General features: G+C 37.1%; 1 non-coding gene across 1 annotated transcript in view; it reads left to right on the forward strand.

Annotated features, from left to right (window-relative positions):
- LOC18424270 (G-patch domain-containing protein 1) overlaps positions 1 to 7,192 on the forward strand; it is a 30,380-nt gene extending 23,188 nt beyond the window's left edge. The window contains exons 13-16 of the transcript XR_016040204.1: positions 3,105 to 3,395; positions 3,553 to 3,677; positions 4,168 to 4,332; positions 7,124 to 7,192. This is a non-coding gene — a transcript (G-patch domain-containing protein 1). The remainder of the gene's footprint in view (positions 1 to 3,104; positions 3,396 to 3,552; positions 3,678 to 4,167; positions 4,333 to 7,123) is intronic.
- The last annotated feature ends 17,696 nt before the right edge of the window (positions 7,193 to 24,888 follow it).

Raw genomic sequence — 24,888 nt, forward strand, 5'->3', positions numbered from 1 at the left:
TCCTTGTCTCAATCTGTGATATATATATTATTTATCCATCAACAAAATTGGTCCCTAAGTTAGAGGACTTCGAAACTCCTGCTTTGGTCAAGGAGTCTGCCCACTCATTAGACTCCCTCCAAGTATGTTGGAAGTCTATATCTCTATTACTTGAAACACGAGCAATTTTCATTAAATATGTTAATTAGCGTTCAGGGGCATTTGTCCTTTCCACTTATCCAAGCAATCACAGAGGCAGAATCCCCTTCATAGATGACTCTACTGCACTCAGGGGATAAATTTCTAAAACCCATTAATAAGGCCCAAGCCTCAGCCCCTGTTTAATTGCACCGATACAATAGGCTGGAGTAAGTTTGTTATATTCTGTCCCGGTCATGTCTTACTGCCCCTCCAACACCAGCATCCCCTGGGTTGACTTTGGAACTTTTGTTAAAAATTGGCTTAACCGATCGATCTATTGGGTCATGGCTGCTAGTTATTAGACTTTCCTTCTCTCTTGCATTTTATTCTCAAGATTATTCATTCTGTAGCTCCCAAGTTGTGTTTGGTTCTTGCCCCATGCTATCACCATGGCCTAACTAGTTTTCTTGTTCTAGTGTCTTCTTGTTTTCAATTTGAAGCATGCACTGGATCCATGTCAACCATAATACTGCAAGCAGAGTCAGCTTCCACAGGATAACCTGCTTCAGGAACTCTGCTTTAGTAATGCCTGGACTGAGACCGGATGACCCAGCTCTGGTGAAATAAGTCTAGAACATGAAGCCATATAGGGCTCATAGCTGTACAGGGTATGAAAGATGGTTTATTTATTCAGATCCCTGTTTGCACATTACACAAACATTAGGAATAACCATAATCTTCGCTTCTAGGTGATCAACTGTTAACACCTTATGGATTGCCAAGCAATGCTGTGTTTTCAAGGGGCAGGAATATGGTACACCTTGGTGGCCTTGGCATATGCTTCTGAACATGTGTTTTACGAAAAAAATTCCCCTTGCTGTCCAGCATTTAAAGAATAGCCTCCTCTTTCTTGGCATTATAGGACTGCTGCAACTTTGAAGCAAATGAAGCAATGCATCCACCTCATCCTCCTTCAATGACCTCCTAAGGCATGGAATCCATGTAGTCTGTTACTTGAAACCTTGTGCCACTTTGTGTAACTTTGTATTTGGATTTGAGGCAATCGCAAAGAGGCTGGTTTACTTCTTAGCAGTTTGCTGTCCAAGCCTGGTGTCCAACCAGCACCTCACCTTCCTCCCGTTCCCTATCTGAATTTAAACATTCTGCGTAAACTTCTACTGTAGTCTAAGAAAGGTGAGGACCTAAAACTTTAACTTAACCTGTCCCAAGCCCGGATAAAGGAGGTGAGTTGTGTTGGGTAGGCAACCAACATAAAACTTTGCCAAACTTTTCATGAATCTTGAATCTACATTATTTGCTTATGCTAGCCTCATTGAGGGTATGACCCTTGATAGAGCAGATTGGCGGACTAGGATTCGTGTAACCGACCCCAAATAGTCGGGACAAGGCTCTGAAGATGATGATGATGTCGTATCTTTATCTCCCAATATCCTGTCCTATAAAATATGGCTGGTCTTACAGCGTCTACAGAATTTCCCCTTCATTTTCTGTGGTATACCAACTAGGATAAGATAGGTTACTTTTAAATGCACTTTTGTAAAAGCCTTGGCGTTCATCTTGTTGGATCGATCATAGAAGTACAGCTCATTTCTTGTTGGCATTTCTCCTGTTGCCTTTGATTGACGTTTCTCTTTCATGCTTCAGTCTTGGCCATTCGTTGTCCTTAAAGACTTAGGGAACCAACTTACTATGTGAAGGAGATACTTAATGCATCCTTTAAGAGCAAAAAGAGATATGTTATGAGGACATGGACATGTGCGTCAGTTTTTGACATGGATATGGTGTGTTATCACAGCTCTGTGGAAAAGAGCATGTAGGACACAACATATCTGTGCAATACATAAGTGTCAGTATGTGTACATAAGGTACACGCATATCTGTATATAAAAATGTAACATTAATTCCATTAAGAAAATTAGCTAACATGTGCACGTCCAAAATTCCTGATACACGCATCAAATCATGGGTTGATGTATTTACATTCTTGGTTATGATTGTTCACCTCTCTAGACCATCCAATAGTCCAACACTCAGCCTTGTTTGTATGACATGAAAACAAGTTTGTTACGTCACTGCTTGGAATTGACTGGTGAGTTTGAAGTGTCAAAACACACGTAGGATGCAGTTTGATATACCATGTTTTTGTCACATAGATTACAGATTTTGTCCTTTGCTTTCATTCAGTTGCCCTTGCATTCTGCGAAAGGCTTAAAATAGATTGCTCTGTGGATAAGTTTTTCAGATGTACTTTCCGACTGAAGTATCTCAAAATTGAAAGAAATGTTATTTGCCTCTAAGCCCAAGAATTGGCTAAGTTGCTAAGAAGCATCGAAATAGACATTATGATGGAACTGCTGCCATTTTGCTTGGCTGCCATTGCCATGTACTTTCTACCCCTCAATGAGACTTATAACATTCTGCAGTAATATGGTCAAATTTTACCCATTTTTGCTATTTGGAGAGATGTTCCATTGTAAGTGGTAGTTATGTGAACTTTTAGAACTGTTGAGCTATCCTTCCAATTTTATAGGATGTTTCTAGAGAGAATATGGTCATAGAAGCATTCCCTTTTATGCATATGAGCACCATTTGGGGTTTATTTTCATCCCCACCTGATGAATATCTGTGTAAGTCTAGATTTAACAATTAATGATAAATAAGATCCTTGGATGTACTTAGAGAGCTTAAGAGATCTTGGATAGGCCTTTTCACATGAGACATAAAAAGTGCTAAAAGATTATAAAGGTTTGTTGTAAAAGAAAAAAGCTGATTTTATTCACTGAATATAAGTGACTATTTACACATGTAAAATGATTTAGAACTGCGTATAGGCCCTTTCATGCATATTCTTCAAGAAAAATGTGTAAAATGACCTAATTAACCCTGGAATGGATTACAAAGTATTAACATCATTTTTCCAGTATCATTGTATTTCCTCATCCATTCTCATTTGACATTCACAGGATAAAGCCACCACTGGGAAGCAGGGATTGGGCATCAAATGCTGCTCCAAGAAGATAGCTGGGCATCGCTGGGCAGGAAAGTTGCCTATATTTGATGATAGCGAGGATAATGAAACCTCTGATGATGGTGGCTCTTCAAAGAGGAAATATAGCACGTTGGACAGCTATGTTGAAAAGGAAGAATCTAAACCTGAAGTGACAAAGCTATGCAAGTCCAAAATAGCTGTTGAAGAGAAAAAGATCAGAGATCCAAAGCCCAAACTAAAGAAGCTGTGTAAAAAGCTACTTCAGGTAATTAACACAAAAGTTTCCTTTCTCTTGGTCATGCTTAGTTGCCCCATTGATCATCCAATTTTTATCAATGAAGTGAATGGGGAAATGGTGCACAAACTTTAGAGATTTGTATGATGGATATTGTTTTTTCTAAGCCATGGAGCTTTTGTTACAGATTCCAGGGAATTTCCTTAGATTGAAGCAACTAAAGAAGCTTCTTGCGGCAGAGTCAGCTTCCATTGTTTCCTCTTCGCTCGCTTCTCTTCGAAGAAGGAAGCCCTCTTGCATTTGAGAGAAAAGGTATGGGCGTTTCTCTGCTAATCCATATAATTAGATGCCGACCATACTTTCTTATACCATAAGTACAAAAGCTCCCTAATTTCTTAAAAAAAAATTGTGAAAATATATTCTAATGGTTTCAGAATATTTAAAAAATGTTGTTAATTTGAATATAATACTGAAATAATTTCCCATTTTTGGTGGACGAAATTCATGTTGTTTGGATGATCCACGTGAGAATTGCAGATGTGCTTATCTTCAGTTTGAAATATGGTGGTTTGGTTGCACAATATTGGGCTTTGCATTTGTCATTTTGGTTATCACAGTTCTTTTTAAATTGGTGTTAGGGTAGTGTCGTCATGTTAAAAATGGCAATTGAATGGAAGTTCTTTCATTCTTTGAACTGGTAGCATATTCACACATCAAATTAGGCATCACCAATCTATTCTTATCTCTTGTTTGTCTGCTGAGTTCATTGCTAATCTTTTGACATGTGGTTGAACTTCTGCAGTTTGAGAAAAGTGGGAGATTCAGTGTTGAAGGGAAAAGAGTGACTCTAGTATCGCAGAACGATTGAAGATTCTGTTGATGGGAGTTATGGCTTGTAACGGATTATAGGCACATGAGATCATCGAGCACAAGGCTGCTGGGCTCAACACTTTTGTGAAACAATTTAGTATGTGGATTTCGTATTTCATATAATTTGTTGCTTGGTATGTTTAATTGCACGATTAATTGCATGATTTTTATTACTAGATAAATAAGTTCAAAATTTTGTCGAGTGTTACTCTAATGGTACTATGTAAGGACATAAAATCATTGTTCAATGGCTACCTCATTGTTGTATTTATTAGAAATTTAGTCAAAATTTTGTCGAGCGTTACTCTAGTGGTACTATGTAAGGACATAAAATCATTGTTCAATGGCTTTAATGTATCTGTACAATAACTGCAAATCATAATCTTATCATGTGTGGTCTTATCAGGTGCAATTAATCTCCACCATTATTGAGACATGTAGCCCTTAGTTACATCATGTTGCTGCTCTAGTGAAACTGGTTGTCTTGTTTGCTGTGATATTTTATCTAAATGCAATTTTGGATGGAAGAAATAGGTGTTTCTTGTTTGCTGATATTCATGAATCAAGAAATTTTTTTTTTTAAAAAATCTTGTTTATGCCTCAGCTAAAATTTGTGGCAAATGCAGTGATTTTTCATACTAGTGGGATTAAAAACAGAACGTTTATTTTTTGGGTAATTAAAAAAAAAGTAAAAAGACAGACAGCTTACTAAACAATTAATGCACTAGTATGTGTATGATCTGTCTGAACATATGTATCATAGACATGCATCCATGGATTTGGGAACATTTATATGACATTCGTGTCTGAAACTTAAAAAACAAAAACTCGGGACCCGTGTAGAACATTATACAAGTATTTCAATGTGACCTAATACCAATCCCCATTTATCTCATTAGACATTCTTTTGGTTGAAGGACCAAATACTGAATTTGACATTTGTAATATTCGTATCTGTCAGACCCTAACACACATAACGACATCTTTGTAAAATCAGTAAGTTTGGAGATGCACTAGTCACGTGGCATGCGGTATGCAACCGGGTCCAACCATCTATCAAGGCCATTCATGGTAATTATGGTTCATGTCTACCTTCATCACAAGAAATGGGCGGTCGATACACCATCTGTGTATCATAAAAAAGTTATATATATATATATATATATATATATATATATATATATATATATATATATATATATATATATATATATGCTATTCATTATATGAAAGGGTGCGGTTTGTACTAGGTGTCAATCTTATACTATAGAAGGTGCACCCAAAAAGTCAACCTGGAAAAGTTATTTTGGTCTTAGAACCCTTACAATGGCTAAAAAATCTATTTTGCCCTTAATTATGAAATTAAAAGCTCCAAATATGGTGCAAATTCAGCAAATCTTTATTATGTACTTGAAAATGAACAATCTAGATCATGTGTTATAAGATGCACAATGTCTTTTAGGACTTGAAATCAATTTTTTTTCTATATCTATATGTCTCTTGGTCAAGATGATTAATCGAAGGATTTTGACATCGGAACAATTTTTTAAGTAGATTTTTAAGATGCACCGTACTTCTATAGTACAAGGTTGGGACCCGGTTTCTATGCGGCCAAGCCCGCATATGTAGAAATGCGGACCCTATTTTTGAGATAGATTTTTGGACTTAATTTTTAAGGACATGTAATCTTTAACATGGGGATCATGAATATGAAAAAATAAATAAATTTTAAAACCTAAAAATAATAATTTGGACGCCGTTTAGTAAGAAAACATTTGGACCGTTTGTTTCCATTGTTTTTAGAAGAACACCTACCTGCATCCATCTTTAAGATGGGTGCTTTACACTTTTTTGATGGCACATGTAGCAATGCGGTCCAGCCCGCATGAGACAATTTTCCATAAGGATGACAACTTATATGTTTTTCCTTTATGTGATGCTTTTCTTGTAACACATTGAATGTAACATTCAAAACAAGATGGTGGATTGGATATTTCCTCTTCATTTTGAATCTAAATTCCCTCTAATTTTATAATTCTTATCAATACTGCTATAAACCAAGAACCAATCTATTTCAGAGAGAATGTGGTTGAGGAATGGTTTGACCAAGTGAACATTGCTGAAAGACATTTTCGTGACTGGTCTGTCCTTAAAACATGAGGTTTGTAAATCACTATGGCGGTCACTTTCTCCCAAACAATGTGGCAGTCTGCCACTTTTTTGGTCCAATCCTGAAAACATGAGATTTGAAAACATATTTATGGCAATGTGTTTTATGACAGTGCATCTCTGTGGGGTAATTCAGCCCATTATTTCTTGATATTACAAAGTATAAGTAGAAATTTGTTGGGTGGTTTCTTGGAAGGTAACACATTTTGAGATGAGTTAGGAGTATGTCTTAAGTTAGGAGTTGAATGAAAGCGAATTCTGATTTGCATTGGTCACTTTCTCTCTAACAATGTGGGAGTCTGCCTCTGTATACTTGGTCCGCACATGAAGACATAGGATTTGAAAAATATTTTTTGCAACTTGGTTATGACGGTGCATCTCTATGGGTAATTAATCATATTGTTTCTTGACAGTACTGAGTATATGAAGCAATTTGTTCGATGGTGTCTTGGAAGGTAACACATTTTGAAATGAGTTACGAGTATGTTTGAGTTAGTAGGTGAATGGAAAGAAAGTTCTGCACCTCAGTGAATTGTGTTGCAATTTATTAGCATTGTATTTTATAATTATGTAGTAATAAGTGGATCTCTTGTTAAGTGTGGGTGACGTTATCTTTTAGATGCTTTTGGTAGATTTATGTGTATTTTGGGCTTGTGGATGTGCTGAGCATGATTCCAGCTAAGATTTCTTTCTTTTTTTTTTTCCTTTCCCTTTGGCAGATTTATTGGGTATGGAATTCAAGTGTGCTTCCCCATTGATACTTTAGCTGCGGTGGTTTTTGCATACATGTAAGTAATGTTGCGATGAATTGTTCATTGTTCTTTATGGTGTGTGCATTTTTCTGCAATGTGCTCTATTTGATGATTTATGAATTGTTGCTCATGCTTCCCTTTATTCTGGGGTCCTGAAAGTGTTACTTTTTATCTTGTTGTCTCATGCAATTTATTCTGATTCTCAAATGATCTTCTGATACTATATTTTTTACATGATTTAATATGTTCCTATTTTAGCACTGCTCATCCTAAAGCATTGAGCTAGAGTTCATCTTGAAGGCATACTGAATTGTTTCTCTCTCTTTATAGGAGTTAAACTTTTGTGCATTCCCATTACATTAAGTTGGAAGTTATTGTTCATTGAACTGTACCTGTCTCTGTCAAGAGTATAAGAGTGAATCACCTTGAGTCAGATCATTTTGCATTTTATAATATGCTAACTGGTATTACTCCTTGTGTTGTAGAATTATAATGGTGACGAGGAAATGCTTGGGCGATGCAAACAGGTAGATTTCTCATACTCCGATTGAGAAGTGTATATTATCTGTGGTGCTGGCTATGTGCTTATTGTATATGGATCTTTCAGTTTTTTCTTGAGCTAATGAAGGTTCCTAGAGTGGAGTCAAAGTTAAGAGTGTTCTCCTTCCGGATCACTTTCTCAACTCAGGTATATTGTGCTGGAAACTTGGCAGTTATTTTCTTGGGGAAAGAACACTATCCCCTTTTTAAAGTTATTCTACATCAAACCCCCATTTGCAAAGCCGGTATCACCAATTACCTTAAAGATTTTTTTTTTCTCATGGAGCCCCCATTTGATAAAATAGAACTAATGTGGACAAAAATATCTCTAATCATATCTTCCTACCGACCTGCCTTCCCTTTCTCTCTCGGTCTCTCTCAAACTCATACATCCACCACCAACTTTCTCTCTTTACCCTGTTTTTCTCTCCCAATTGAAATTTCTCTACGATGAGTTCCCCTATCTCTCCTTGAAGAATGTCTTATTGCCTCAGCCCCTTCTCTTTCTATAGCATATGCCACCAAGAACCTTCATCTCCCGTGGTGAAGGTGGTCAGCATTGTTGCTGCCTTGGGCTGGTGAGACCAACTGCTTGAGCTGAACCAATATCTCCAAGGCCAAGTCCTTGCTTTTCGCAGCCCTTCAGCACTCAGCCACCACAAACAGCAGGTGCAACAGACTCAGCCCTTTATTGTCACCATAACAAATGTCAGGCTGGATACCACACCTGCTCAGACTCCTCATTCATGCTTGCCTCATCCATCATTGGTTCCAGCCAACCATGCATCTCCCATCCCTCTTCACCGATTATCCCTCCTTCGTTGGCAATGAGTGGGCTCTTTCTTGGCAAATAATTTGTCTCTGGAGCCCACTCAGTTTGTCTTCCATGCACACATTTCCTCCTCTAAAGTGGGGGCTAGCAGTTCCATTACACTTGCAAGGAGGTTCTCAGGTCCAAATTTGGACCATTGATACTCATTTTGGAACTCAAACACGGTTTCCATGGATGTGTGCTTCAGGTTCTACTGGGCACTAACTCTGGGGTCCTTTTTCTCTCTCTAAAATTGGTGATGTGAAGTTGCAGGCTTCTGGCGAATGAGGCTCCCTCTCTTTAACTAGCTGGAGAATGAGGCTCTCTCTTTCTAAGGAGTTATGAAGGATGAAAACTCTCTTTATCTGAGAAGAAGTGGTGAATGCCCTCTGTCGTTAACTAACTGTGGAGAATGCAAAGTTTCTCTCTAACAATTTTATGATTTTGCCGGATTTCTTCTTTACTCTTTAGCTCTTGATGTGGAGCTCCAATTATCTCTTTCTTTCTGCAAAGGGTTCGGACTTGGTTGTGTTTGAGAGAGAGGGAGAGAGGAAAAAAAGGAGGGGGGGAGGAGATCAATGGGAAAGGATATAACCAGGGGAAATGGGCATTGAGGGGTATTTTTGTCCCAAATAATCCTCTTTACTCACATGTGGGGTTCCATGAGAATAAAAAGCATTGGCAGGGTTATGGTGATGCTACTGTTTTGATGTGGATTAAGTTCAGAATCTGGGGATGATGTTCCCAATTTCTACTTGTTTCTTATGAACTGTGTTTCCTCTTAGGTTGTACTTTGTGATCTACATTTAATTTTTTTATCTATGTTTCTGTATTATTCATAAAATCAATACTTTTTCAAGTTAAGGAATTGCGTGCCAACTTAAATACAATCAACAATGCTTCTAGAGAGGTATGCCTGTCCTCCCTCTTAAATGGGTTTGATGTGTTTTTGAGATTTGGTATTTTTTCTCATGATTTTTTCCTAAATATTATGTTTTAGGTAAAAGATTCTTTGAAACTGAGAAGAGTCATGCAGACCATTCTTTCTCTAGTAAATGCGTTGAATCAGGGAACAGCTAGAGGTAATTCTTTTGGTCTGTACGTGCAAGAAATTTGGAAGTGATGCCAATGGAAAAAGCAATTCCGAAATGATATATAATAAGCTTCCAATTCTATCTTTACAGGATCAGCTATTGGCTTCAAACTTGACAGTCTTCTAAAATTGTCAGACACTCGTGCAATAAACAATAAAATGACGTTAATGCACTACTTATGCAAGGTAAATATTTTGAATTTCATTCATGTTTCCTCGTAAGAATGGTTTTGATAGGATACTAGGTATCTCACATAATATTTAGAAAATTGGGCATCTGGAATGTTGACTGTATCTGAGGATGTATTATGCAGTCTATTCCAACTAAGTATTAATGTCTTCAACCTGAGCTATAATACATGGATAAGGGTGCATAACTGGCTACAATATAATATTTGAGGATCTGCCAATGTTTTTGAAGCATCTGACACTGATAGGACACCCATTTTGAAGTATTTGCACGTCATAGCTTTCAAGGGCTCTGTTTTTTCCAAGCTCTTAGGGGTCCTGTTCTGTTATGGCTGTTTCATGCTGCAACCCTTGCATATCTCTGTAGAGTTTGTTCTGTAAATCAAGATGTTGCAAGACGTGGCTATGTGGAATTTAAGAGAGTAAAACAAAAAAAATTTCTGTTTTCTTTTATTAACGTATTTGAATTCCACTTACGAATGCCACAAAATGCTGTTGTAAACTAGAAATAAAATCCTAAATACAATATATGATCTCATTTTATTGCCAAATAGAATAGGTACAAACAAGGATTGGAAATCAATCTTTAACTAGAAATTTTATAAAAAATAATGTTCTGCCAAATTCAAATATATAAGCAAATAATGATTGAAAATAAAATCAACCAACCCGGAAGACTTACTTTAATTTTCCTAGGGTCACCTCATAGGGTTTACTATGCCCCACACCTAATTGCTACTGATGGCACACTGTAATCTTATTGGCCCAGCTGAGTTTCCTAAGTCTGATTGCTTTATTAGGCAACACCTTTTAAATCTAGGGTTTGAGAGCATAAACAAGATCAAGACTTCTTAGACCCCTTTTGGACCACTCTAGGGCATATCACAAATGGCACCTCCCTTAGTGTATGGGCTAGGTGTGCCCCTCTTTGACATCTTTGGATGGCGTGCCACCCCTAGTGGCCTAGGGTGGCATGTGCCACTCTTTGGTGACTAGAGAAGAGAGAGACCAACATAGAGGGGTGTGGAAGAGAGAGAGAGAGAGACTAGAATGACTTGTGAAGAATGAAAAGGGGTGTTTGGATGAGCCATCCATCCAATAAATGAGCCCAACATGATTTAGGGAGAATCTAAGAACCTTATCCCTTGAATCTTTGAACCATATCCACTTCTAGTTAACCTAGGACGAGACTAATAAAAAATAAATTTCTAGATCTTCCCTTATTTCTCACAAATTGTTAGAAGCCAAAAAGATAAAATATTTGGTCAAATATACGAAGGATATTTTCAAAAACAAAGAAAACAAAACAAGAAGAATGGAAGCGGGTGTCCCACCTCCATGTGTGAGATGTGGACCCATGGGCTCCATGCCCTGCCCAAGTGGGTGTCGCACATGTGGGATTGGATCCAAGGGCCACACATGTGTACAAATTAGCCCCTCCACTGCACAGAAATTCCTAAAATGTCCTTTTAAGGGTTTTTGTGGTTGAATTTTTTTTAAAAAAAATTCTACTATTTCAAAGAAAAAATTTAAAAAATTCTTAAAAATTACTAAAAATCACATATTTCTATGACTAAGAACAAAATTCCTAGAAGTGGTACCACCTGACTCAGTAACTGTCGTCCTTGACTATTATCTCAAACCAACCAAGCAAAACCTATGACCCACAACCTCTTGCCGGGGTTCATGATTAGCCCGTCAAAACTGGACAATAAATAGTGAAACTATAGTCCTACAATATGGATTATAGGTTCCCCCCTTAAGATCAAGACACGCAAATCTCACTATAGTGTAAAGGGGTCTCTCTATGCACATGTATGTGTATCCCTTCGCATTGTTGTTTCTCAGTCTGTCAGTTGCTGTCATATGTACATGTTGTGCAGACGTTTGTTGCGGATTTAATGATCCTTCTTATAGGCCTACATCCGCATATAGGAGACCATGAGGCTTTCTTGGCTTATAAACCATCCTTGGATATCTCTCCAACCTCAATAATGGATGACTTTCTGAAAAACCCTCTAAGGTAGTGCCATATGCCTAGGGGAAAATGGTTTTAGATGTTACAAGAGCCATAGACCGCCTAACCTGAGGTCCATCACCTAACACATACACTCCCATTGAAGTGTATAATCCATTATTTACATGGTCTCACAGGCAAGTAATGGGAACATCAAGATCAATGTATTGTTTTGGCTGTTGCAAGCAGCCCTTTCCTATACCTAAATCAAGTCTAGAGTGTAGATTAAGTGCCACATATCCTTTCACTGTGAGTATGTATGTTTGAGTGTGTAATGTGACCCAACACTGAGTATCTCTTTCAAATCTATGCAAGAAAAGCATGCATGTTTGACACATTTGGGAGTGTCTAACCCAACACTTATGTTTGGCATGTATGTTGACTCTTTAGACGTGTGTGTTAACACATACGGGAAGTATCATATGGCATGTCTTGAATTGTTGTGTCTAACAAGTGGGAAATGGCATGTTGGGCGTCTTTACTTTTCAAGTATATGATTCAAGTATATGTCCAAGGTCTAAACACTTGGCAGGAAGTTCCGCATTCACATCAAACTTTTTACACATGTCCAGAACTTTGGAGATTGCTATCTGAAATCTGGACTCTGCATTTCCCATTTTTGGACGTTTTTTATTTTCAGGAAATCTATTTAGTATATCATTATACACTCATTGGTATATGGTTGGACGATTTCTTCACTCATGCACATTAAGTATCCAATGTGTGAACATTTTGATGTCCTTACTATAAGATGTTTTTTCTCTGGCATGGCAATTTTATAATGTATGGGACGCATTATCTGTGACTGTATTTGATGTAAACATGGATGCCTATGTCCTAACACAATTGCAAATCAAATAAATAAGAAAAAGTTTATACCATAAATGAATTTGTAGATGACAGATAAATTGATCAATTCCCCTGAGATCTTTCACTAGGAATTATAAGCTTCAAAGCAAATGATAACTTGATATATAATTGAAGAATTATTTAAGAAAGCATAGCAGACTATTGAAATTAAACTTGAACAACCAATACTCCTTTGTTCTCAAAATGGAAAGGAGAATAGAAAATAGCAGTTACAAAAAACTTTAAGCAAAAAAATGGCCCGTCCAATATAGGAAGAAAGTACAAGGACAAAAAAAAGAGAGAATTTTTATTTTTATAGGTCAAAAGAAAAACTTCTTAGCCCAAAAGTCAAAATCAAGCCTTTACATCTTCCTTATTTGTAGCTTGCCTTCGATTTGTTCTTTTTGAACATTTCAATTGTCTTCCCTGTGGCCTTACTGATCTCCATTATCATTTCATCCTTGTTTCCTTTTGTACTCTTCTTCTATTGTTGCAATTTTTCAAGTGTTTTAGAACTAAAACCATTTCTATCCTTCATGCATTTCTCTGTTGATAGTTATACGTTATCTTGCTTACTCTTGCTTTTACTGTTATGTTATTTTATTTAATTGTGTGATTTGCTCAAGGTAGAGCATAGCTTGTCATCATCACCACCATAGTCTTTTCCCAATTAATGGGAGTCGGCTACACGAATCCTGGTTTGCCATTCTGCTTTATTAAACGCCATACCCTCAGTGATGCCATAAATCCCTATATATTTTTGAACCACTTTCAACCATGTCTTTTTACACTTCTTTGCCCTTTTAAGTCCTTCCACTTGAAGTAGCTCGCACTTCCTATGTGTTGTATTTGGTCGGCGCCATACTTGACTATCCCACCTAAGTCTACTCTCTCTGTCATCTTTTTGCCTATTAGTATCACACTTAAATTCTCCTGAATGAATTCATTTTGAATTTATCCCTTCTTGTCTTGCCACTCATGCATCTCAATATCCTCATCTCCGTTACACTCATTTTGTGGTTATATTTTTTTTTGTCTGCTCAACATTCAGCCTCATAAAGCAAAGCTAGTCTCACAGCTATCCTATAATCATTGCCCTTCAGTTTTTTTGGTATGCGGCGATCACATAAAATTCCAATTGCACATCTCCACTTTACTCACCTAGCTCTAAATTTTTGTGTGCGATGTCTTCCTGAATCTCTCTATTTTCTTGGATTATCGACCCAAGGTATCAAAAGTGCGGTCTTTTTTGTACTTCCTAACTGTCAATCTTAACTACTTCCTTATTTCTGCTCCTATTAGTATTAAACTTGCATTACATATACTTTGTCTTAGTCCGACTAATTTTAAAATCTTTGGATTTTAGAGCATCCCTCAAAAGTTCTTTGTGTTAAGGTTGTTTCGGATCTCATCGATTAAAATTATGTCATATGCGGACAACGTGCACCATGGTACCTCATCTTGTAGGTACCTAGTTAAGTTGTTCATAATTATGACAAAAAGGTACGGGTTCAATGCTGCCTTGATGTAGACCTATTATCATTGAAAACTTACTCGTTTCTCCACGAGTTGTTTGTATACTAGTTAGTACTCCGTCGTACATATCTCTCACAAAGTCGATGTAGTGTCTGGAGACCCTTTTCTTTTCCAACACCCTCAAAATCAAATCTCGAGGTACTCTTTCATAAGCTTTTTCTAAATCAATACAAACCATGTAGAGGTGTTTTTTCTTCATCTTAAACTTCTCAATCAGTTTCTCAAGTAGGAAGATAGCCTCGGTTGTTGACATTTTTGACATAAAATCAAATTGGTTTTTAGATACACTCGTTTCATGCCTTAGTCATTGCTCAATCACTCTTCCCTAGAGCTTAAAGTATGGCTTATAAGCTTATACCCTCGATAGTTCGCAGTATTGTATGTCGCATTTATCTTGTAAATAGGAACCACAATACTTTTCCTCCATTCGTCTGGCATTTTCTTTTTTCTCAAAACCTTGTTGAATTGCTTCATCAACCAGTTAATGCCAATCTCCCCTGTGCACTTCCAAACCTCTATCGAGATACCATTCGATTCTAAAGCCTTTCCTATCTTCATCATTTTCAAAGCTTCTTTCACTTCCGACATCCTAATTCTACGAATGTATCTATGACCTACGTCCATATTTGTACCACCAATTCCTTCTATCGCTTTGTTCCCGTTGTGTTCATCATATAATAATTTTTGAAAATAAGCTCTTCACCTTTCATTGACCTCATCATCTTTCATCAAAACCCTTTGATCCTTACTCTTAATGCATTTAATATGGTGTAGATCCCTACGTTTTTCGTTGTTATTTTGAAGACATCTTTTTCACATTCTCTTGTTCCCAGTTTATTGTATAAATTATCATATGCCTTAAGTTTAGCTTTACTTACTATTTGTTTAGTGATTTTTTTAGAATTTTTATATTCTTTTAAGTATTGATCAGTTCTATTACATTGTCAAATTTTATAACATGATTGTATTTCGCTAATGGCCTTTTAAACGTCATCACTCCACCACCAAGTTTCTTTGTCGGAGTTCCTTTTTCCTCTAAATTCTCCTAAAACTTCTTTTGCCACTTTCTTGATACTATTAGTCATCTCATTTTATATTACGTTGACATCATGTTCAGAGTTCCATTTTCATTTTTCAACTAATTTATCCCTAAGTACATCTATTTTCATTTTTTTTTAATTCCACCACCTAGTTCTTGGGCCCTCATGTTCACGATAGAACATGGGTGTGACTCTTCTTTTTTTTTTTTTTTTTCTTTTTTTGTGCGGGGGTTTGGGTTGGGTGAAGTTTTCATTGTTTTCCATGTAGATTAGCAACTCAAATAGTTAAATGTGTCATGTAGGGAATTTAGATGTAAAAGTTATATCTTAAAATGCAAAGAAATACTTTTTTTTTAGGGACACGAACCTTTTTTCTTTCCAACTGTTTGGAAGGCTGTAGATCTCTTATTAACAAAAGAAAGAGTAAGAAAAGAAACAGAAATATCCAATCACTCAATGATGGTCAAATATTGCAACACTCGTTCAATGATGGCTAGTGGAAATACCACTGAATTTTGTAACTGCTTCCTGCAAAAGCAAACATGTTTCTTTTTTTTCTTTTTTTAATTTATATACATTTTGGTGGGATGAGCTGGGCAAAGCCTGACTGCCTGTTTATTAAGCAAGCATACTCCAAGTTCAGGCGAACTCATCTGGAAGTCTGCTTCGAGCTTGTTCAATACGATGTCGTGTTAAACAAGCTCATTTATAAACAGCTGAACTCGCTCTCTCTCTCTCTCTCTTTCTCTCTCTCTCTCTCTCTCTCTTTCTCTCTCTCTCTCTCTATATATATATATATATATATATCTATAGAGAAAAGCTTAGATATGCCACATCGTATGCAAGTGGCTTGTGCGTCTATGGGCATGATAAAAAGCCCTCGAATCTAACGGCTGACATGTCTCTCACACTTCCCTTTCAAAAACCCTCTTTCCTTACGGGCCTCTCTCTCTTTCTCTCTCTATTAGCAGAACAGGAATCTCTCTCTAGTTGCAGGGAATGACCTCTCTCTCTTGGGCATTCCTATATCTCTCTTCACGTGACCTCTCTCTCCACCTCTCCCTCTCTCTTTCTACTTGCAGGAACAAACCTCCCTCTATCCTTTTTTCAGCAGCAGGGTATCCTTCTCTTTCTCTCTATTTGCAGCCATTGAAGCCCCTGGGTTCGGGCGTCTCTCTCTAGCATTCATTGAAGCCCTGGACTTGGGCATCTCTCTCTCTAGCAGCCATTGAAGCATCCTTATCCCTCTGGCAGCCATTGAAGCCACTGGGCTTGGGCATCCCACTCTCTCTAGCAGCCATTGAAGCCCTCTCAGCTGACAGAGAAGCGCTCTCGTTTCCAGAATTCCAAATTATAAGATGTCAATTGATCTCTCTCTAGCTGCAGCAGCACATCCCTCTCTCTGTTTGCATTCACTGAAGCCCCATGGGCTTGGGCATCTCTTTCTCTAGCAGCTATTGAAGCCTTTGGAATTGGGCATACCTCTCTCTCTAGCAGGCATTGAAGCCCTCCCAGATCCCTCTCTCTCTAGCAGCCATTGAAGCCCTCCCAGCTTACACAGAGATAAGCCCTCTCATCCCTCACAGTAATCAGCTCTCCATTGAGCTCTCTCTAGATGCAGCAGCAGATCCCCCCGGTCTCTCTATTAGCAGCCATGAAGCCATTGGGCTTTGGCTTTCCTCTCTCTCTCTCTAGCAGGCATTGAAGCCCTCCGAGCTCACACAGAGAGAGAAGCCCTTTCTCTAGCAGGCATTGAAGCCCTCCGAGCTCACACAGAGAGAGAAGCCCTTTCGTCCTCACAAAGATATGCCATCCGTTAGATTCGAGGGCGTTTTATCGTGCCCATTGGTGCACAAGCCACTTGTACACGATGTTGCGTACCTAAGCTTTTCCATAATATATATATATATATATATGGAAAAACCTTAGAAACACCCATAATGTAGAAGTTCACCTTCCCCCTTTTTTGGGATATATGTTTTTCTCTAAGGCCAAATTTTTGGGGATGGTTCTAAAAATAGTAGATGAACATTTTCAGTTAACAAAAAAGAGAAACATTTTGAGTGCATCTAACTATTTTGAGATGTAATATGCACCGAAGTAGACTTAGATAATGCACCATATAAGCCCTCTGCAACGGACCATTTTATGTGTTTTTCAAGTTTTTTTTTTTTCTTTTGTTTTTTTTTTTGGGGGGGGGGGGGAGGGGAGGGGAGGGGGACATGTGCTAGAGTCATGAGGATCCATCCCAGAAAATTGCCCCAAAAATTTTGGTTAGGGGAAGTTGTACAGTAAATATCTATAATGTCTATGTGTGTGTTCATACGTATGTAGTATATATAGAAACACACACATACTATTAGATGGATTGATTTGACTTATTTATAGGCTTGTTTATCAAAACGAGTCAAATCGGGCTAAGCTCCAACAAGGTGGTTCAAGCTCGAGCCGAGCTCAAGATGATCCCCCACCCATGCAAGCTTGGGCATTCCATGCTTGGCCCAGCTTTGCTTCTTGATTTCTTTTTGGAAAATCATATAAATCATTTTCAAGACAAGAAGAGCAATTACAGGAATCAAACCAATTATGTCCATCTGTAGTTATTTGTTCATAAATTGCTTTCCTGTTTTGTCAAAAGCAACAACAGGAACTTTTTCAAGCAATCATTGAAATTGAGTAGGAAATATTTCTTTAGTCTGGTTTTCAGTTACTTTGGAGTCTGAAAATTTATCTGCACAGTTCCATCTGGCATTCTAATCATCCTTGAATCAGATTGCATTAATGGTTGACTTTGATTTTGAAGAGTTTCATAATTTGTCACCCATGTAGATGGAATTAATTCAAGCAACCTTTCTCGAGAGATTTGTCTAGGAATATAATGACAGACAGGTTGGGAATTATTATCAACTTTGATAAACAAGGCTGTATTTTCTTGTTCAGGCAGTAAAAGGGTGACTATGTAAAAAGCATGGTTCTGTAATCTATACACCATATGATAATGGAGTGTAGCTACAGTGGTTGTTTCAAACTGTTTGGTTCCTGTGATTTGTAACTGGACTTTAAAGGCTGAACTCAAATGGGGGTCTTTAATTGGGATATTAAAATTTGGGAAAAAGGTAACGAATATAGTTCCTGCATTCAAAGTTGTTTGCACAGTTCCAATACATGCATGTTGGTATTCTAAAAACCTGGAATCTAGCAAAGCAATTCGGGGAACTGCTTCCATGCCTTTTCTTCCATGAAAAGTCAAGGCTAGCTTTATGGCTCCAAAGTGAATATAAGTGTAACCATCTCTAAGCCATTGAGGAAATAGGTTGCTAGGTAGGGTAATGGTAATGTATTGTTCAGATTGGGTAGCAAGTATCTGTTGTTGGTCAAAAGAAGAGGCTTGTACATATTCTTTAATAGCTTCAGGGTTCTTTTTTCCACACAGCATTTTGATTCTTTTGGTCCAATTTAAACTAGATTTGTCATAGACATGATAAGGATTAATTAACTGAGAATTGGTTTCAGAAAACTTTTTCGGGGTATAGGTTATTTCAAAAAGATGGTCTTGTTTTGAAAACATAGGTCGGAAATTTGTACTAGAAGAAAGGGTACTATCTATAGAGATTTCTGAAACAGTATCTTCTGCCATTTTAAACTTATTTACTATATTGACTGTATATTTTGAAAAGAAGGTAAGGCAAACTTTCTTTTATCGTTAACAAGATATGAACTCCAACTATGACCTTCTCGCCTTCAACAGAGTTCCTGTTATGTTAACCTTCAGAAAGTATTGACAGTGGAATAACATCAACACTAGAAATCAACCTTTAATTCATACCACGTTTTCTGATACGAGAGATCCTAGACCAGCTAGGCAGACGCAGAGCATACTAATCTCAGTATGAACTTTAGATTAACCTAGCCAATATAATAAATTTTTCAACGTTTAATCTCAACTTATTAAGGCTCTGATACCATTTAAGCACACCAAAGCAGGAAACTAGATAGAAGACCAAAGCAGCATATTTAAGCACACCAAAGTAGGAAACTAGATAGAAAACCAAAGCAGCATTAAGCACACCAAAGAAAGAAACTAGGCTGAGAGGCTCTAAGCAACGCTCTGCTTGAACATACAACATATGAGGCCTTTATAGGCACCAGATTTGAAATCCGGACTTCAAACACAAAGTAAATTAAAAAAGGAGGCCGATACAGGTGGCCATTTTGTACAGTGAAAAGTAGATGAACAGTGGACAGATGGCTGACATCTACAGTGAAAAGTAGATGTAGCAGTGGACAGGTGGCCGATATCTACAGTGAAAATTAGATGCTCCCTTATCTTGAACAGTAATTCGTCCTTATCTTGAACAGTAATTGTCCTTCAATCCGTGTCATAATCTAAAGGTAAACCATCAGAATTATAACTTGATGAAGAATGGTTGGACGGGCTATGTGAGGGTCCAATATAGGTATCATCATTGGAGCTGTCTGTCTGTGCTTCAGCAAGAGTAGGGTGGTCAACAAACCATATATGCAATTGATGTAGCAGGGCAGCTCCTCGGGGAGTCTCATCATTCCATATTGTTGTTCGTGTATAGACATCCAAAGGAATCCATTTTGGCTAGATTCTATTAATGTTGCACATGAGAATTTTTAACTCTTTCCATAGCTCTGTTTGAAATAACCAAAAATTCAGGAGATTAGAATCATACCATCCAATGGTCTGAATATGGGGGTGTTGGGTAATGAAAGTATGTTCAGGTTAAATTTAAGATCTAAGGTCTAGGTGAAAGGCTATAATGTTATAGGGTCTGCGATAATAACCAAAAGATTCAATCCATTGATTATAATGGTAATGCTTTAAAAGGAATTTGTAAAAGTTGAAAGCTCTGGGATTGGGGTGAATATAGTTATTCCATTGTAAGAAATGACGGTGTCTGAGGTAGGATAATAGTTTCCTTGCATGGAAATTAAAGCAAATATGGTGGTTGTGGGTAAGATACTAGAAAAAACAAAGAGCTTCTCTAGGCATATTATAATAATGTCTGGTCTGAAATAAAGATTAAAAAGGATATGTAGGATGCCAACGAATTCCATGAAAACATTCTCCATGATTTTTGATAAATATTTCATGAATTTTTTGTTGCATAATCTCATTTCTTGTTTCCATTGTCTTGGTGAGTATGATGTCAAATATTTCATCAGGAACATCTTTGGATTCATCATCTATTCTGATTATTGCTCCCAAAAAGGGAACAATTTGAAGAGCAGTATCTTCAGAAAATTTCTTTCGAGAAAACATATCAGCTAAGATATTGTTCTTCCAGAAATATGCTTATACTCAAAATTCCATTGAGAAAACCAACTTGCCCATCTGAGTAATTGTGGATTTGGAAGTTTCTTATTTTTGAATTTGAGCATATTTGGAAAAGCTGACAAATCCATTTCTACGAGAAAAGAATGTCCTATTAGATGAAATAGGAATTTCTCAATTCCTCTTTTTACTGCAAGGATTTCTTTAAATGTAGAATGGTAATGAAGTTCAGATTCTTTGAATTTTCCACTTTTATATCTGCAATTCATCCTTTCTTTTTCTTTTTCTTCAAGTAAAATACATGCCCAAAATTCGTCTGAAGCATCTGTTTGCCAAATCCGTTTTCCTATAGATGGGATTTTCAAAGAGGGTAAATTTTGAGATAGTCTTATGAGCTCTAGAACACACTCAGTCTGTTTTCTTGTCCATGGTGGTGCTCTTTTCTTTAGTAAAAGATAGAGTGGACTAGTCAAGAGAGAAAGCTTAGAATAAAAGGGGACATATAATTTACAATTCCTAAAAATTGCTGGATCTGCTTTACAGAAGATAGGATATCTAGAAAGTCTAGTAAGTGTTTTGCTATATGAGGTTGAAGTTTATACATTCCATTATGGAAGTGCATACCAAGAAAATCAATTTCTTTAGTAGCAAAGACACATTTCTTTTCAGAGAGCATATTTCCATATTTACAACAGAGGGAATGGAATTTTTCTAACAGAAGAATATGACTATCAAGATCAGGGGAGAAGAGGAGTATATCACCTATGTATATCATTACTGTTCAAGATAAGGGAGCATCTAATTGTCACTGTAGATGTCGGCCTTCTGTTCACTGCTCATCTACTTTTCACTGTAGATGTCGGCCATCTATCCATTTTTCATCTACTTTTCACTGCACAAAATGGCCACCAATATCGGCCTCCTTTCTTAATTTATTTTGTGTTTGAAGTCCGGATTTCAAATCCGGTGCCTATAAAAGGCCTCATATGTTGTATGTTCAGGCAGAACGCTGCTTAGAGCCTCTCAACTTAGTTTCTTGCTTTGGTGTGCTTAATGCTGCTTTGGTGTGCTTAAATACTTAAATAAATTCCTGCTTTGGTGTGCTGTTTTGGTCTTCTATCTAGTTTCCTGCTTTGGTGTAGTGTGTTGTTTTGGTCTTTTATCTAGTTTCTTGCTTTGGTGTGCTTAAATGGTATCAGAGCCTTATTAAGTTGAGATTAAATGCTGAAAATTTTATTATATTGGCTGGGTTAATCTAAAGTTCATGCTGAGATTAGTTTGCTCTGCGTCTGCCTAGCTGGTCTAGGATCTCTCGCATCAGAAAACGTGGTATGAATTAAAGGTTGATTTCTAGTGTTGATGTTAATCCACTGTAAATACTTTCTGAAGGTTAACATAACAGGAACTCTGTTGACGGTGAGAAGGCCATAGTTGGAGTTCATATCTTGTTAACAAAAAAAGAAAGTTGGCCTTACCTTCTTTTCTATACAGTAAATAAGTTTACAATGGCAGAAGATACTGTTTCAAATATCTCTATAGATAGTACCCCTTCTTCTAGTACAAAAGTACAAATTTCCGACTTATGTTTTCAAAACAAGACCATCTTTTTGAAATAACCTATACCCCGAAAAAGTTTTCTGAAACCAATTCTCAGTTAATTAATCCTTATCATGTCTATGACAAATCTAGTTTAATTGGACCAAAAGGATCAAAAAGCTGTGTGGAAAAAAGAACTTTGAAGCTATTAAAGAATATGGCCAAGCCTCTTCTTTTGACCAACAACAGATACCTGCTACCCAATCTGAACAATACATTACCATTACCCTACCCAGCAACCTATCTCCTCAATGGCTTAGAGATGGTTACACCCATATTCACTTTGGAGCCATAAAGCTAGCCTTGACTTTTCATGGAAGAAAAGGCATGGAAGCAGTTTCCCGAATTGCTTTGCTAGATTCCAGGTTTTTAGAATACCATCATGCATGTATTGGAACTGTGCAAACAACTTTGAATGCAGGAACTATATTCGTCACCTTTTTCCCAAATTTTAATATCCCAATTAAAGACCCCCATTTGAGTTCAGCCTTTAAAGTCCAGTTACAAATCACAGAAACCAAACAGATTGAAATAGCCACTGTAGCTACACTCCATTATCAAATGGTGTATAGATTACATAACCATGCTTTTGATATAGTCACCCCTTTACCCCCTGAACAAGAAAATACAGCCTTGTTTATCAAAGTTGATAATAATTCCCAACCTGTCTGTCATTATATTCCTAGACAAATCTCTCGAAAAAGGTTGCTTGAATTAATTCCATCTACATGGGTGACAAATTATGAAACTCTTCAAAATCAAAGTCAACCATTAATGCAATCTGATTCAAGGATGATCAGAATGCCAGTTGGATTTGTGCAGATAAATTTTCAGACTCCAAAAGTAACTGAGAACCAGACTAGAGAAATATTTCCTACTCAATTTCAAGGATTGCTTGAAAAAGTTCCTGTTGTTGCTTTTGACAAAACATAAAAGCCAATTTATGAAAAAATAACTACTGATGGACGTAATTGGTTGGACTCCTGTAATTGCTCTTCTTTTCTTGAAAATGATTTTCCAAAGAGAAAAAATCATCTCAACAAAAACTTCATCAGAGATATACAGAAGGTGATCCTTCTGTTGGGTTACTTGGAGAAAGTTCAGGAAAAAGGGATTACTATGTAACATATGGTTGTTCAAAACCCAAACACACTGTTTTTGAAATTGCCCCTTCAGGATGGGATGATAAAAAAGATACAGAAAGAAATCACATCCCAGAATGCGTAGCCTTTGATCCCCAAAGCTCAAGTTATGCCTCAAAGTTTCCTCCATTACATGATTATGAAAAACTCCAAGAAAATGAAAAACATGTATAGAAAATTAAGAATCCCAATACTAGAGATGCTACTGGTGTACAGAAGTCCATTTCTCCAGCCGAAGCCAGTCTGGATTGGCAAGCTGAAAATGCTAAATCTTAAAATTTAGCACTACTTCGGATAGAAGAAAAACAAAATGTTATGTCTTTTCAGTTGCAGGGATTAGCAGGCATAATAATTCAGTTAAAAGAAAAAATTTAATTGTTGCATGAAGAATTGATGCAAATTTTGTATACAGTGAAAGATATTCATAAACAGTCTTATTTGCTAAGCCAGAAAGGAAAAGAAAAAGCTTTTTTGGAAAAACAGTTGTAAAGCCTTGAAAGAGATCTTTGGATGAAATCCCAATACCCTCAGTACCAATACCAGTCTCAATCCCAACGTTTGTTATCAAATCCATATACCCAAACTTATTCATCTTTAAGAAATCCTGGTCCCTTTCTCCCCAACAAGAACCCTTTGCCCGCCTACTGGTCTTATTCCTCCTAGACATTATGGTTTTAGAGCACTAAGTTCATTTGAAGAGGAAAGATGATTTCCTGAAGAAATGTTTTTTTCCCAATTAAGAAAAAAACCAAATGTATCAATACCCAGTTCATCCCAACTTCCAATTTCCAATCCCCCAACTACCTTACCACCAATAACAGTTCAACCTCCTACTGATTCCCAATTACCAAAACAAGAAACCCAAATGTTTGAAAAATTTGATACTGAATCAGATGTTGAAGCCTCTTGTGTCGCAGCTCAACTAAATATCCCCTCTAAACCTTTAAATGATATGAGTTCATTTCTCAAGAACCTGACAAACCAGCCCGAAGTTAATCTCCAAATTGAATCTCAATCATCGGATAACATGTCTGATTCATCTGAAACATTTATTGAAGATAAATCTTCTTTTTCTATGGATTCGGAAACCTTATTGATGATGAATCCTCCAAAACCTCATGAACCTGACCCAGTTATGGAAGAAGATCCCAGACCTCCTGACCACCATGAATCCCAAACTATCCCTACCTATGGTGACTCATCTAAAGGCTTTACAATTAATGACATTCCACCATCACGATGGAATGACAGATTCAGAGAAATCCAAGGATGGATGCATTCAGAAATGCTCAATCCAGCTAATACTCTAGCCAGTACATTTTCTAAAGTTATTGTAAGACTAAGAGGACGCCTTTTTGACTGGTATATAAGTCTTGGAGAATACAGGCAAACACAATTGAGGAATAGTCAGTCCATTGTTGAATTTCTTAATTATTTAGTCTCTGAATTCTCAGGCCCAGTGAAACATGAACAAATTGCTGCAAGAGAAGAATTTTTTCAGCTTAAATGTTGTTCTTTCAAGAGACAAGATCTTGAGAAACAATTTTTAGAGATGAATAAGAGGTATCATAAGATAGGAGGGATTGATGATGTAAATTTAAAACAATTTTATCTTGA

Source organism: Amborella trichopoda, chromosome 9, assembly GCF_054954075.1.
Source record: "Amborella trichopoda isolate Santa Cruz 75 chromosome 9, AtrichopodaSantaCruz75HAP2 v2.0, whole genome shotgun sequence".
Classification (NCBI taxonomy): domain Eukaryota; kingdom Viridiplantae; phylum Streptophyta; class Magnoliopsida; order Amborellales; family Amborellaceae; genus Amborella; species Amborella trichopoda.